The sequence below is a fragment of the Hibiscus syriacus genome, unplaced genomic scaffold, assembly GCF_006381635.1.
Source record: "Hibiscus syriacus cultivar Baekdansim isolate YM2019G1 unplaced genomic scaffold, ASM638163v2 tig00008013_pilon, whole genome shotgun sequence".
Taxonomy (NCBI): Eukaryota; Viridiplantae; Streptophyta; class Magnoliopsida; order Malvales; family Malvaceae; genus Hibiscus; species Hibiscus syriacus.
The window spans coordinates 655015-668721 of record NW_024062150.1 but is presented as its reverse complement, the minus strand read 5'-3'; positions in this window follow the sequence as shown (position 1 = coordinate 668721).

Genomic DNA, 13707 nt, shown 5'->3' with positions numbered 1-13707 from the left:
TTTTTCAAGTAATTATAAAATAATATTTATTTTAGATATTTTTAATTATTTAATGATAAATGTTCAATCATTTTTTCTATAGTTATTAGTGTTTAAATTTGAAATATCTTAAAATAATAATTATTCTTTTAATCATTAATATAATTTAATTCATACGATTAAACCGACTCCAATAACGATTACACTAATAAAAGGTGTATATCTATTGAAAAATATTAGTAAATCACAATTGATTGATTACATTATAAATTAATCGAGTTTATTTTTATTAAAGTTTGATTAACATTTAAATTAAATAAATTTGAATTGAATTCTTAAAATTAAAATGAATTTTTTTATATTTAACTTGAAAAATTAACGAGTAATTTTAAAAAATTAATATATTAAATTTATAATTTTTGAAATTAAATTATTTGATAATATTTATATTTATATATTATTTTTAAATATAATATAAAGTTTTCATATACATATTTAAAGTTTGATCCCGAATCTAATTTGGATTTGAGCTTCAATTGAACTAAATCTGATAATATTTCGAGTTTAATTTTTCTTCAAATTTGAGTTAATTTTAAATTTTGAGTCAAACTTAAAAAATTTAAACTCACAAGCTTTCGAGTTATATTTAAATTCAATTTTTATTTTAAATTTGAATCAAATTTAATAATTTTAATCTGAACGAGTCAAACTTAATTAGAAGATAAGCGTGACACGTAAGAAGGAAGGATGGAAAAGGAGTGCAACGGGAGGTGCATGTGGGATAACAGGGTGAAGTAGGTCCCATGATCAATCATGGCATAAATGCTAGCCTGGACTCAATCACTTGACAGAGCATACCACAACAGCTAAATAGGAGAATTTTATTTTTTAAGAAAAAATAAATTAAAACTTAAAAACCCACTTTTGAGCGTCAGTCATGAGGGCCAGTTTTGCCAATTAGGGCAACTCTGACAGCGTTGCCAGCTTTCATTTATTCCAAACAAAAAGAAATTTTGTTTTTTTTATGTGGATTGTAGTTCAGGTTTTTTTAGTGGGATGAAGAGGTGATAATCAATCGGCAAAATGGAATCTTTTGTTTTTTGGGTGAACTTGAGTTTTCCTAGTCTTTGAATTTGATATTAATTTTAAGACAAATTACATGTTTAATACTCAACTGGTATCATTCTTATTCTATTTTAGTTATTCGATTATTTTTTAATAATTTAATATGATTATAATATAATATATGTTTAAAAAAATTAACTATTGATAATACATACCTACATATACAACTGTTTGAATCTATGATCTTTAAAGAGAACAATCCCCTTTAATCATTGAACACACTTGATGGATTCTTTAATTATTTTTTTAAATAATACCTAACGTTATATTTTTAATTTTTTTTATCATCATCAGTTGAAAAAATAATAGAAATGTTGATGTAACATTTTAAAAATAATAATAATGATTTGATATTATGATATGGATAAATTAATATCATCGTTAATTAAAAATTAATTAAGTGAAAATATAAAATTATAAAATATAGAAATAATTCGTGTGAAGATTCTTCGAGGCAATTTTTTCCCAGTAACAATGTCTAATTTTTTTTTGCCAAAATCAATGTTTTACTCAACATTTTTATTTAAAAGACATTTTAATTTTTCCAAAAGATTGATAATTAAATTTAATTTAAAAAAGGAATAAAAATAAATTTTAATAAAATAATATAAACTATAGAGAATTGAATTTACAATTATACCAAATGTAAAAAAAATCAGTAAACGAGTACATGTTTTTGAGTGAAGTAATGGCAGCCAAATAAGGGCAAAATTTAATTGTCAGCTTGCTTATATTATATTTAGATTGTGATGTGTCAAAATGAGGATGTGCTTATATTATCATGTTCTTTTGATGAAGTTTTAAATATGTATATACGGAATGATATTACAGCTCATGATTCATGTTTGTGAATAAAACCATTGGAATTTAATGAAACAGACAAAGTGGGAACTTCGCCTTCCCATTTGAGCAATACGAAGATGATTATATTTTTTAATAATCTGAATTGATTATAATATAATATTTATTTATATTTTTTTATTATTAATAATATATATATTTTGTAGACACAATTATTCGAACTCAGAACCTTTAAAGAGAATAATTGTCTCTTTAACTACTGAAACCATCCAATGATTTTTTCTCTTTGAGCAGTATAGGGTGATCTTTCTTAATAATTAACAATATATATTTTGTAGACACAACTACTAAAATTCAAGACATTTAGAGAGAATAATTTTTCTTTAACTATTGATATCAATTAATGAATTTTTTTTAATAGTCTGAACTGATTACAAGAGTAGTTTTTTTTTAAAATCTTTTTAAATTATTGATAATACACAAACTTTGTATATATAATTTTTAAATTTACGACCTTGAAAAAAAAAGAACTTATCTTAACTACTGAATGAATTCGGAGAGATGGATTGTAATTGACCCATGGACTGAAACATCATCGTGCATGGGGATGTCGGTCGATGCTTCTGCTATGAAAACTCTTTCTTTTATTTAAAAAGGCCATGGGACCAGTTGGCAGGCTGGATTTGGACTGCTAGAAAACCCCCAAATGAATGCTCTAACATTACAACCTCTTCCATTGTCTGTCGGTTGCATCCTCACCTCATTATTACGGAATTAGCACACAACTTTTCTTACTTCTTCTATTTATAATAGATTTAATTTCCCCTTTTCAGATGCAAAATCTGCACTCAAAAGGCCTGTGAAAATGCCTAAAAGTTTGAAAGCAGCAATCTCAAAAGTCAAGGTTGAGGAAATTACGACGCCAACTAATATTTGTATTCAATATTTTTCAACAATTTCACGTTACATACTCCAAAATTTTAAATTATGATATAAACTAAACATAATAATCAAGGGCATCATTATCTACTCCAATATTTCTCAAGGCTTATTTGAGACGATGACGGAGGTTGATAAATGCTAAAGAATTCAAAGTTCAAACCCCTGCAGATACATTTTTAACCAGGTTTTATCTTGGATTGAGCTAAATTAATTATTAGTTGGTTTAATATGATAAGACGTTAAAATTAGGGTTTAAACATTAATAATATTAATAAAATAAAAAGTAAACTACACGCTTAATACATTTACAGTAGATGGGGGAGTAATTAGTAAGGCAATTGATTTGCATCCTCGGTGTTTTCTTTTTCTAGGAGGATTGATTGCAAGGGAGTAATCGAATTAGTAGGGTGTAATTTTGTTTTGAGTTAATCTTATTAGGTTCTCTTTTCTTTTTTCTGTTTTACCAAGTAAAATGTACTTTTTTTCATCCACTTAAAATTTGTTGAAGATGGTACTTAGAGAATCTGCTAGACTGTTACAATTAGTTTGAAAACCAGTTAATTAGTTAGGATGATAGCCTTGTATATATACCCAGTATGTAATCTTATGATTAATAAGAAAAGCAGTACATTTTTAATATCCCATTTCTTAACTAGATTAAGAAAGTTTTTACTAAGACATTTTATTTTGACCTTGACCTTATAATTTATTAATAAAATCATATTTTGCTGAGAAAACAAATATCTAAAGCTCACAAAACTTTTAAAATATAGCTTATTAATATAAAATTGAAAAAAATAAAAATCAGTTTTTATTGAAAATCTTATAAAAGTGTAACTTTTTAGGTATGATATAATAATATTTTAGGTTAAAATTAAAAATGTTACATTATTTATAATATTTTTAGATTGTAAACCTAATCTCTCCACAAATGTATTTTTTTATTGTAATAAAAAATATTATAAATTTATATAATGTTTTTTTTATTGAATATAATAATATTTTAAATTAAAATTTATTTAAATTAATATTACATTAAATTGTTGTAGAACAAAATTATGGCAACTTTATTTAAATATCACCCAAAAAAAACTCCATTATAGTACATTTTTTCAAATATGAACTAAACTAGGACTCTTTCTGATAAAATAAAAAGCGTGTTTCACAAACGCGTATGTCGTAACCGTTTTCCGGGAGGAATAATCGTTTAATTGTTTAAAAACAGTAACAACTTTAATTTTTGGAAAATCCGGTGATTTGGAATTAATTTGGGTAAAACTGAAAAGAGTCGCCATCAACCTTTAGGTTAGGTAGGTCGAATACCTAAAAGCGTATTTTAAAAACAATTTTAAGAAAAATCATTTTTTAAGACAAAAGCTGATCTGCGTTTACTAAAGATTCGATTAAAATGGGTTCGGGAGTCGGTTACGCGTGGGGAAGGATTAGCACCCCCATAGCGCCCAAAATTGGTACTGTGTCACTTACACATTGTCGTAATGGTAGAAATTACAAATCGAATAAAAAATTAAACTATGATCCATTTACTGAAATTTAATTAATTTGTCTCGAATTAGTAATTTAAAGAAAATCCTTTAACTTGATAAAAAATCTTGAAATTTGCTATCTTTTATTGAGAAAGCTATTTCAACTATTTCTCATTGGTAAAAAAAAATATTTCTCCTAAATGATAAAACATGAATCAAATATAAATTGAAAATTGACACTTTGCATAAAAATAAAAATAAATTAATAGAACTGCATTAAATCATTCATATAAAAATATTTAATTAATAAAATAATTTATATATATATATATATATATATATATTTATTAATGAATAAAGAATATGAAATTTTATATTTAAAAATAATGATATGTATAAATAATACTTAGAACCAAAACATATCAAATCAATGTATATAAAATATGAAATATGCTATAACAGATGTAATTACGTGCATAATATATTTATATATACATAAAATGATCACGATAAATAAAATAAAATTATAAATTTGAACTAACATGCACCTTTACAAACATGACAATCTAAAATAAAAAATAAGCATGTTTAATAACATAATAGTGACTGTAAATTAAAAGACATAATAACAAACATGGAAAACATCATGACAGAAATAAAAAAATAACATAATATAGGTACTGATAAGAAAATAAATCATACAGAATATACATGACCAAAATGAAAATAATCAAGAATTAGTACCTCATTCAAAGTAATTAGAAAATATGAGTAAAAAGACTCAGGACCAAAATGCAACACTCACAACTTTAACAGTTAAATGTATAAAACAGTAAAGATTAAATACAATAATTCTTAGGACTGAAATTAAATGCGCAAAAACATATAAAGACCAAATTAAAAGATAAAAGAAACTTGACCAAGGACTAAAATAGGATGTGTAAAATACAAAGGGACCCGAATGAAATTAACCCAACCCTATAGATTAAAGATGATGACTAGAATGAATTTGATGCCAAACATGTGACTTAAAATATAAAATACATGATTTTACACATTAGTAAATATGCAATTAAAAGTCCAAAATATAAATATGAATAAACACTATAACTAAATTATAGGGACTGAAATTAAATACACGTAAAATATGGAAACCAAATTATGACATAAACGACTAGAATTTAGGACTAAAACGAATTACAAACAAAATAAGAATGGCATCGCACACTATTTCCTACTCACCATACACGTGCTACTCACCTCCTAAAATGGCATTGTTTTAGTAAACTAATATATGTAATATATTGAGTGAAATTAAACCCTAGCCTCACTTTTTCCTTTTCAGCCGTTTAGCTCCAATCTCCTTCTTCCCTACTTCTTCTTCGCATCTCCCCTCTATTTCTCAAATGGCCACCACAACTTCCTTCTTTCAAATGGCCACACACTATCCAAACTTTCAGCCGAGGAAAACCAAACGACCACCACGTATGAACCTAAGCTTCTTCGACTGATTCCCCTAAAAGATACCCAAAAATCCGGGTTCGAAACTCCAGAGGAGAAGAATATTTACCCTTTGCGACCTATGACACCTAAATGCATAGAACTACCCCGACAACAGCCCCGACGCTCGGCCAAGGTAAGCTCTCTCTCTTACTAATTTTAATTCAAAGAATTTCATTTATTAAGACTAACATCATATTTTTTTCTCTGGCGACAGGATCCGAACGACGATAACGTGGAGTCACCGAGACTCCACTGTAACTCGTACAACTCAGGTAAATCAACCTCACATCCCTTTTTTTTATTATCTGTATTTTTTACAAAAAAAAATTGAAAATAAAAAATATGAAATTTCTTTAAAAACTATATCGCTGTTAATACCTGTTTGGTTGCTTCGAATAGTTTATGGTTGGACTTTATTCTCTAAAATCGTGATTAGCAAATATTGATATGGTTAGTATTTTGATTCGATGTTTATGCTTATCTATCACCGTTATCTTTTAAAAACAAAAATACTGGAATGGATCAATATAGTATTCACCCTGGAATCATTTCAAATCAAAAAGCAAGAACATGAAATAAAATAAAATTGAAAAGTAAATTGAAAACCTTAAAATGTATATCCTGCTTGGTATTGCTTTCGAATAAAAAAATAGCTGGAGAGTAGAAGCCAATCCCCTGTTACAATTAGTTTCCTTTTTGTTTGTATTTTTCTACTGTTGGTGAACCCTCCTTCGTGTTTTATGTTGCTCCCCCTCCCTTCTCTGTTCAAACACCCTTTAATTTATGCTTGATATTCTCACCAAATCTTCATGGCTGCATCTTGATTTTCTTCGTATTTGGTAAGATACTGACTAATTTAGGTGAAATCATTAATTTGCTTGACTTTAGCTGATTGAAGCAGGTAATATATCACTGTAGATGATTTGTGCAAATCAATACGTCGGTGTTGGCTCAATGGCACGGTCGTGGCTCATCGATGACTCAGCTCATGTCTGGGAGTTGGTCTGCTGCTGATGGATTACTGAGTGGATCCGGTTCTTGGGCTTGAACTGGGTTGTATCTTATAATTGGGCCACATTTGGCCTGCACAAAAATATAAACACACTTAATAATAATAATAATAATAATAATTTAATAATATTTTTTAACCCGGAAAAAAATGGGTGTCTACAGCTGCCCCTCTTTACACATTCTTGTGTTAACAAGAATAGGGCAAAGACAAAAAAGACAACCAGTTTTTTGTCCGGTTCTATTTTTTTTGTTTAGCGTTTGATTTTGATTCGAAATGTCGTGAATCAAGCAATGAAAATGTTGAAAGCATTTTGCCCGAAGGTCTTATGGTTGCCTGAAGGACTTAAAAAATCAAGAAACCCTGAAGGCTTAATTTCTTAAATCTCATTTGAAAACATCCTGCACTGAAGGTCTTATGGATGGTCCGAAGGACTTAAAAATCAAGAAACCCCCGAAGGCTCAGTTTCTTAGATCTCATATGAAAACATCATGCATTGAAGGTCTTATGGATGACCCGAAGGACTTAAAAAATCAAGAAACCACCGAAGGCTCAGTTTCTTAAATCTCATTTGAAAACATCCTGCACTGAAGGTCTTACGGATGGCCCGAAGGACTTAAAAATCAAGAAACCCCCGAAGGCTCAGTTTCTTAGATCTCATTTGAAAACATCATGCATTGAAGGTCTTATGGATGACCCGAAGGACTTAAAAAATCAAGAAACCACCGAAGGCTCAGTTTCTTAAATCTCATTTGAAAACATCCTGCACTGAAGGTCTTACGGATGGCCCGAAGGACTTAAAAATCAAGAAACCCTCGAAGGCTCAGTTTCTTAGATCTCATTTGAAAACATCCTTCACTGAAGGTCTTATGGATGACCCGAAGGACTTAAAAATCAAGAAACTCTTGAAAATCAAGCTCAGTTTCTAAATTGTCACCAAGGAACCCCTACATATCACGTTGGTCCCTCAAGTGTTCATCAAATTTGTCTTCAAGGAACCCCTACATATCACGATGGTCCCTCAAGCTTTTCATCAAGAAACCCCTACATATCACGATGGTTTCTCAAGCTTGTCATCAAGGAACCCCTACATATCACGATGGTCCCTCAAGTTTTTCATCAAGAAACCCCTACATATCACGATGGTTTCTCAAGCTTTTCTTCAAGAAACCCCTAAAAATCAGGCTTAGTTTCTAAAAATATTGTGTTTCGAGCGAAACTATCTCAAGCGAGATAAAATCTTTTGTTTCAAGTGAAATTGTCTCAAGGGAGACTGTCTCAAGGGAGACAAAATTTGTTTCAAGGGAAACTGTCTCAAGGGAGACAAAATTTGTTTCAAGGGAAACCATCTCAAGGGAGATAAAATTTATTTCAAGGGAAACTATCTCAAGAGAGACAAAATTTTCTTTAAAAACAATCTTGAGTAAAATGAAATGTCTTATTTCAAGTAAAACAGTCTCAAGTGACACAAATCTTGTTTTAAATGAAACATACTCAGATTTTTTTTTAAAAAGAAATTGTCTCAAGAGATACAAAATTTGTTTCAAAAGAAACGATCTTTCAGATGGGTGTTTCAAAAGAAACTGACTCAAAGATTATAAAATTTGTTTCAAGTGAAACAAACTCGAAATTTATATCTCAGAGAAAAATTGTCTCAAGCGAGACGAAATTTGTTTTGAGAAATTGTCTCAAGCGAGACGAAATTTGTTTTGAGAAATGGTCTCAAGCGAGACCAAATTTGTTTTGAGAAATTGTCTCAACTAAGACAAAATTTATTTTGAGAAAATTGTCTCGAGTGAGACAAAAAAAATTAAGAGAAACAACATCAGAGGATAATGATAATTTGCTTGTTCCTGCTGGTGGAGTAAATGCCTTCAGAAGATCTGATCGTTCGCATCAGGATATTGAATGCCACAATATTCGATATTGAATCTCCAAAGATGCCCCAACATTTTGATGTTGAATCTCCAAAGATGCCCCAACATTTAATGTTGAATCTCTAAAGATGCCTCAACATTTGATGTTGAATCTCCAAAGATGCCCCAACATTTGATGTTGAATCTTCAAAGATTCCCTCTATTGCTTCAGCATTGATTCTAAGCATGAGCTTTGTGTCTGAGAGTCACGTGTCAAATACCAAGATCCACTCTAGAGAGATTGTCTTGTTTGAAAAGCGTTTTTTTTTCAAAAATTTTGAAAATATCAATTAGAAGAGTTTTAAAAAATGTTTAATCAAAAGTTTTAAAAATATTGCCACTCTCTAAGTTTTATAATTGTGACAAATCATAAAACTAGAGTTGATTGGATATCAAAGAATTAATTACACTATTAATCCTTCAATAAATTATAGCTTTTTGATAAGTGTCAAGATCAAAGTTATCTTTGGGAAATGGTTAGGTAAGGAAGGGGTAAAATGAAACTTAGGTTATTGTGTTTGGTCAATGGTTTGGCCTTCTTATTTATTTGATGTTCACTGATTTGATGGGGTAGCTTGTATGCTCATCTACTAGAAGTGTTCGCCGGCTCCCAGCTCTCATGGTCACGTATTGTACAATGCCTTATCAAGGAATTTGTGCGATCGCCTCAGCTACACAATTTTTATATTCGAGCCGCCTTTTCAGGTTTTCAACTCGAATCCTCCTTTGGTTTCAAAACGTCATTCAAAATTTACATCTTGAACCCCCCTTTGTCATTTTTCTTATCATGCATTAAAGATTTTAGAAAACTTTTTACAAATAAAGATTAATCCTGATGGGCGGGATGAAATCTGAAGATAGCCTCTTCTGTCTATAAATCCATGTATGATTAGAAGGGACTTTTAAAGGTACGTAATGTAGGCCATGGTTTATGGTTATGAAATAAAAGGATAAGTAGGCCCAAACAAGTGTTTCAGGGTATTGAACCAAGGATCAATTCATTCCGATGGCTTCAATCATGTCTTGCTCAATTTGAATTTGTCCGTATATGTCCCTCTCTTGATGCTTTCTGGATACTCCATGTTCTATTGGAATGATTGTGCTTGATCAATCTCATAGTTTGAAGTTTGATGCACCATTTGAGTTGATTCTCTTCCCTTTTTCTTTATTTTTTTCTTTCTTTCTTTGTTTTTTTTCTTTATTATCCGTGCTTTAATTTTTTTATTTTTTTCCTCTTTTTGCTCTGATTGAATCTTCTTACTTGACATTCGGTTCACCTTTTGGTATCTCATCTGGATTGATGTCTACACTCATGTGAGCAGATCTCCGCCTTGCCCCCCAGTGTGGGGGTGATCCTTAGTTAGGGTTAAGTCAAAGAAAAATGCTATAGGCTTAAAAGGGGACAACAAAGGATATATATATACATATATGGATACATGAAACAAAGTCGTTCATCATCTCATACATAAAATTCCTTGCCGAAGAGATATCCCCAGGGGGATAGATTTTCAGAATTAATTTTATTCACATGAAAAAATGTAATTAATGCATGATAGAGTTATTTCGAATTAATTCTCCTTTATGCTTCTTGCTCCCAATATGTCTTAATTGTTTAGGCTCAACTTCAGAAAATTGATACGAAATTCCCCAAGTTGTGTCTTCTGGTAGAAAGGTTCATGCTCAAGTGAACATCTTGAACTCAATGTCTGCAAGTTTTATTGGTAGAAAAATGTTGTTTTGCGTCTAAAAAGAAGATGGTGTGACTTTATTAACTCAAAGGTATCGATATGACTCTTTGTATCTCCATGAATTATTCTGGGTAAAAATCGAGGGACTTTTTTTTTGGGACAGGATAAGAAATGTTTGATCTTGCCATATTTCAAAAATCTATAATTCTTGAAGAATTAAAAGAATCCTTAATTCATTCGATATTCGCAGAGCTAAATATTAAAATTTGCTCAATTATTCAACCTTAGAAGGTAGCATAAGTTCAGTTACTTAAAAGATTAATCAAGTATAAAAGGTAGAACAAAAATGATTTCAAACAAAACAATGTTCTCAATGCAATGGTAGATGCAATGCCCCCATCATTTTCCAATTACACATGCCCCTGAATCAATCAGGTTTTGGATCTTGCGTTTCAGTGCCTCACAATTCTCGGAGGAATGTCATGAGCTTCTTATGTGGTAATTGTGCACAATATCAATATCGTATCCCTCGGGATATGGGGACTTTTTTCTCAGATCATTCTGGAAGGCTCAGTCCTATAATCAGTTAAACATGCTCCAACTGTACTGATTTCAGCTTCTTGATTTTATGTAGTGTCACGTGGTAGGATCACTTTATAGAATCCTCTATGAATTAACTCTATGTTTTTTTATGAATTATGCATTTAAAAATGGTTAAATGAATGTTATGCAAAATGTAAATGCAATGCCAAATGCAAATGCAAAAGGTGTCATTCCAGAGTGACCATCTTAAAACAACTTTCATTGAACACAAAGGTCTCTGTACATCAAACAAACTTTATAGATAATGGACAACTTTTACTCCTAGCTTTTCTATCTCCTTCAGAAGCTAGGTTATCTTCCAAGCATGATCCGGTGATGAGCCATCAATCTACTTTAAATCTCTTGCAAAGACAGCTAACTCGACCAACTTATGAGCCACTTTGCTTGCTTGAGTAACCGCCTCATTCATATCATTGTCTTTTTTCTCCACTTTACATTTCAACCTTTGAAGTTGTAAGCAATATTGACCATTCTCTCTAGTAAGAGACTCGATGCGGCCATGATGTTCTCGTGCAAGATTTCTATAATCATGTACCAACTCTGTCATTGTTTTATTGATGGCTCTACTTGTTTCAAGTTCAATATCTTTCTTACAATTGTGGTTTTAAAATGAGGCTTCTGCGTCAGTAAGGGTTGTTCTCAACATTTCGTTCTTTGTTTTCCATATCCCTAACTCTTGTAAAGCTATTTTACGTTCATTTTCTACAATATACAGATCATGATAGCACCTTTTAGCTCGTTCTTTATGTATTTTACAAAATTTTTTTCCATTGTTCGATATCACTCTTCAATTTAGAGGCTTCTTTTGCCCACTCTTCTGGAGTATTGCCTAACCCAATACTTTGAAAGGTTTGATTGATTCTTTGAAAACCATCTTGCATGGCTTCCAATTCTCTGTTCAGAATGTCCTTTTCATTTTGCAATTGAAGTATTTGAGCTTCATATTTCAATATATGCTCTTCGTTTTGGATACCCTTACTGATGCTTTTATCCTTGGACTCACTCAGTTTCGCCTCAACCAGATGTTCAACTATTGAACCCGATTGACCCTCATTCTCAAATTCCAATACTCCATATTCTAGCAAGCAATTAATTCGACGCTTGAATGCAACACAAGTCTCGATATAATGTCCTTGAGCTCCTGCGTGATATTCACAATTGGCATTGACATCATACCACTCAGGATATGGAGGTTGTAAAGGCTTCACATACTGCGGGGACACCTCCTGGGCTTCTAAAAGCTTATCATACAACTCCTTATATGATATAGGGATAGAATCAAAATGAGAGTCACCTCTAGGCTTGGATGGAACTGGAGTCTTCAGGTTTATTTCTCCTGACGATGTAAGTATACTCTCAAATGCCCATGAGTTTTGATTGCATGGTTTCTTTTCATCCTTTTGGACTTCTACAGTTGTCACCATTTCCTTGGGGTCTCCAAACAACTTGTTGATACGAATGGTGACTGTGCGTGGCTTCTCATACTGGCTAGAATCAGCAAGTTTTAAAGTAGTTCCTTGTGTATTTGACACCTCAAGGTTGCTTTCATCGGGCTCATTCTTTTCTGATGTAGAAGTCCCATTTCTTTTGGACAAAACATATATCCTATCCATAATCCTAGACATCTGCTCTTTTATCTCTCTTATCTCCTTTCGCTCTTCCTCAACCATATGATCTTTGGGCGCAGATCTCTCCACTATTCTTGACGCTTTCTTAGGATGCCACTTCTCAGCTGTATTATAGCTTGCTTGATCACGAAACCCCTTGTCCATCATGAAAGTCTTCTACTATACTGACCACTCACAAATCGACACCTTTTGATTATGTCATGATCATGCAATGCAGACAAAGAAAAAAAACCACATAAAAAACAAGGTAATACAAATAGGATAATAAAATAACAAAAAGCAACAATATCAAAATAAATAAGCCAATGAAAAAATAAGAATGCAAATGCAAATGCACGAGGTGTTAACTCTGAAAGTGACCACTTATAGAACAACCTTTATTTAGACGACAATAATTCATTACACCATATAGTCAAAATATAATTACAACTTTTCATTTCCTTGAGTCGTACTCTTCATGGAATCTAACATTGCATCCAAAGTTTTCGGTGTACTTTATCACATTTGACGATGTCTGATGTCCTTAAATTGAATCTTGAAATTTCCATTTTTATTTCCAATACGAAGTAGTCTTCATGTCTTTGTGAAGGGTCTTCTCGTCCTTGGTATGACTGTATATGTCTCCTGAGGGAGCTCTCAACCTTTGCACCTTTAAAGGAAGTCTTCAATCAGCTTTAGATTTCTTCATTCATCGGATGACCTTCTTCATAGATCATTTGAACATTTTTGGATCTCCCAATTTTGACTACATGGTTAAGAATTTCTTGTCTCATTATGACCAGCTTTCTTATTAGTCAATCACTTGCGAATTAACACCTTTGGATGACATGAAGATGCAAATGTAATAAATCCATAAAACCAAAATAGGTTAGTACACATAATATAAACAAAATAATAAAACCTACCCTCACATGCTGACTACCCAATCATGCTTTAATAGATCCTACCCAATATGATATCTACCCCCCATGCTTTGTCATTTACAAAAAAAAAAATCCTAACCGCATGATATTTAATTCGCATACTTTT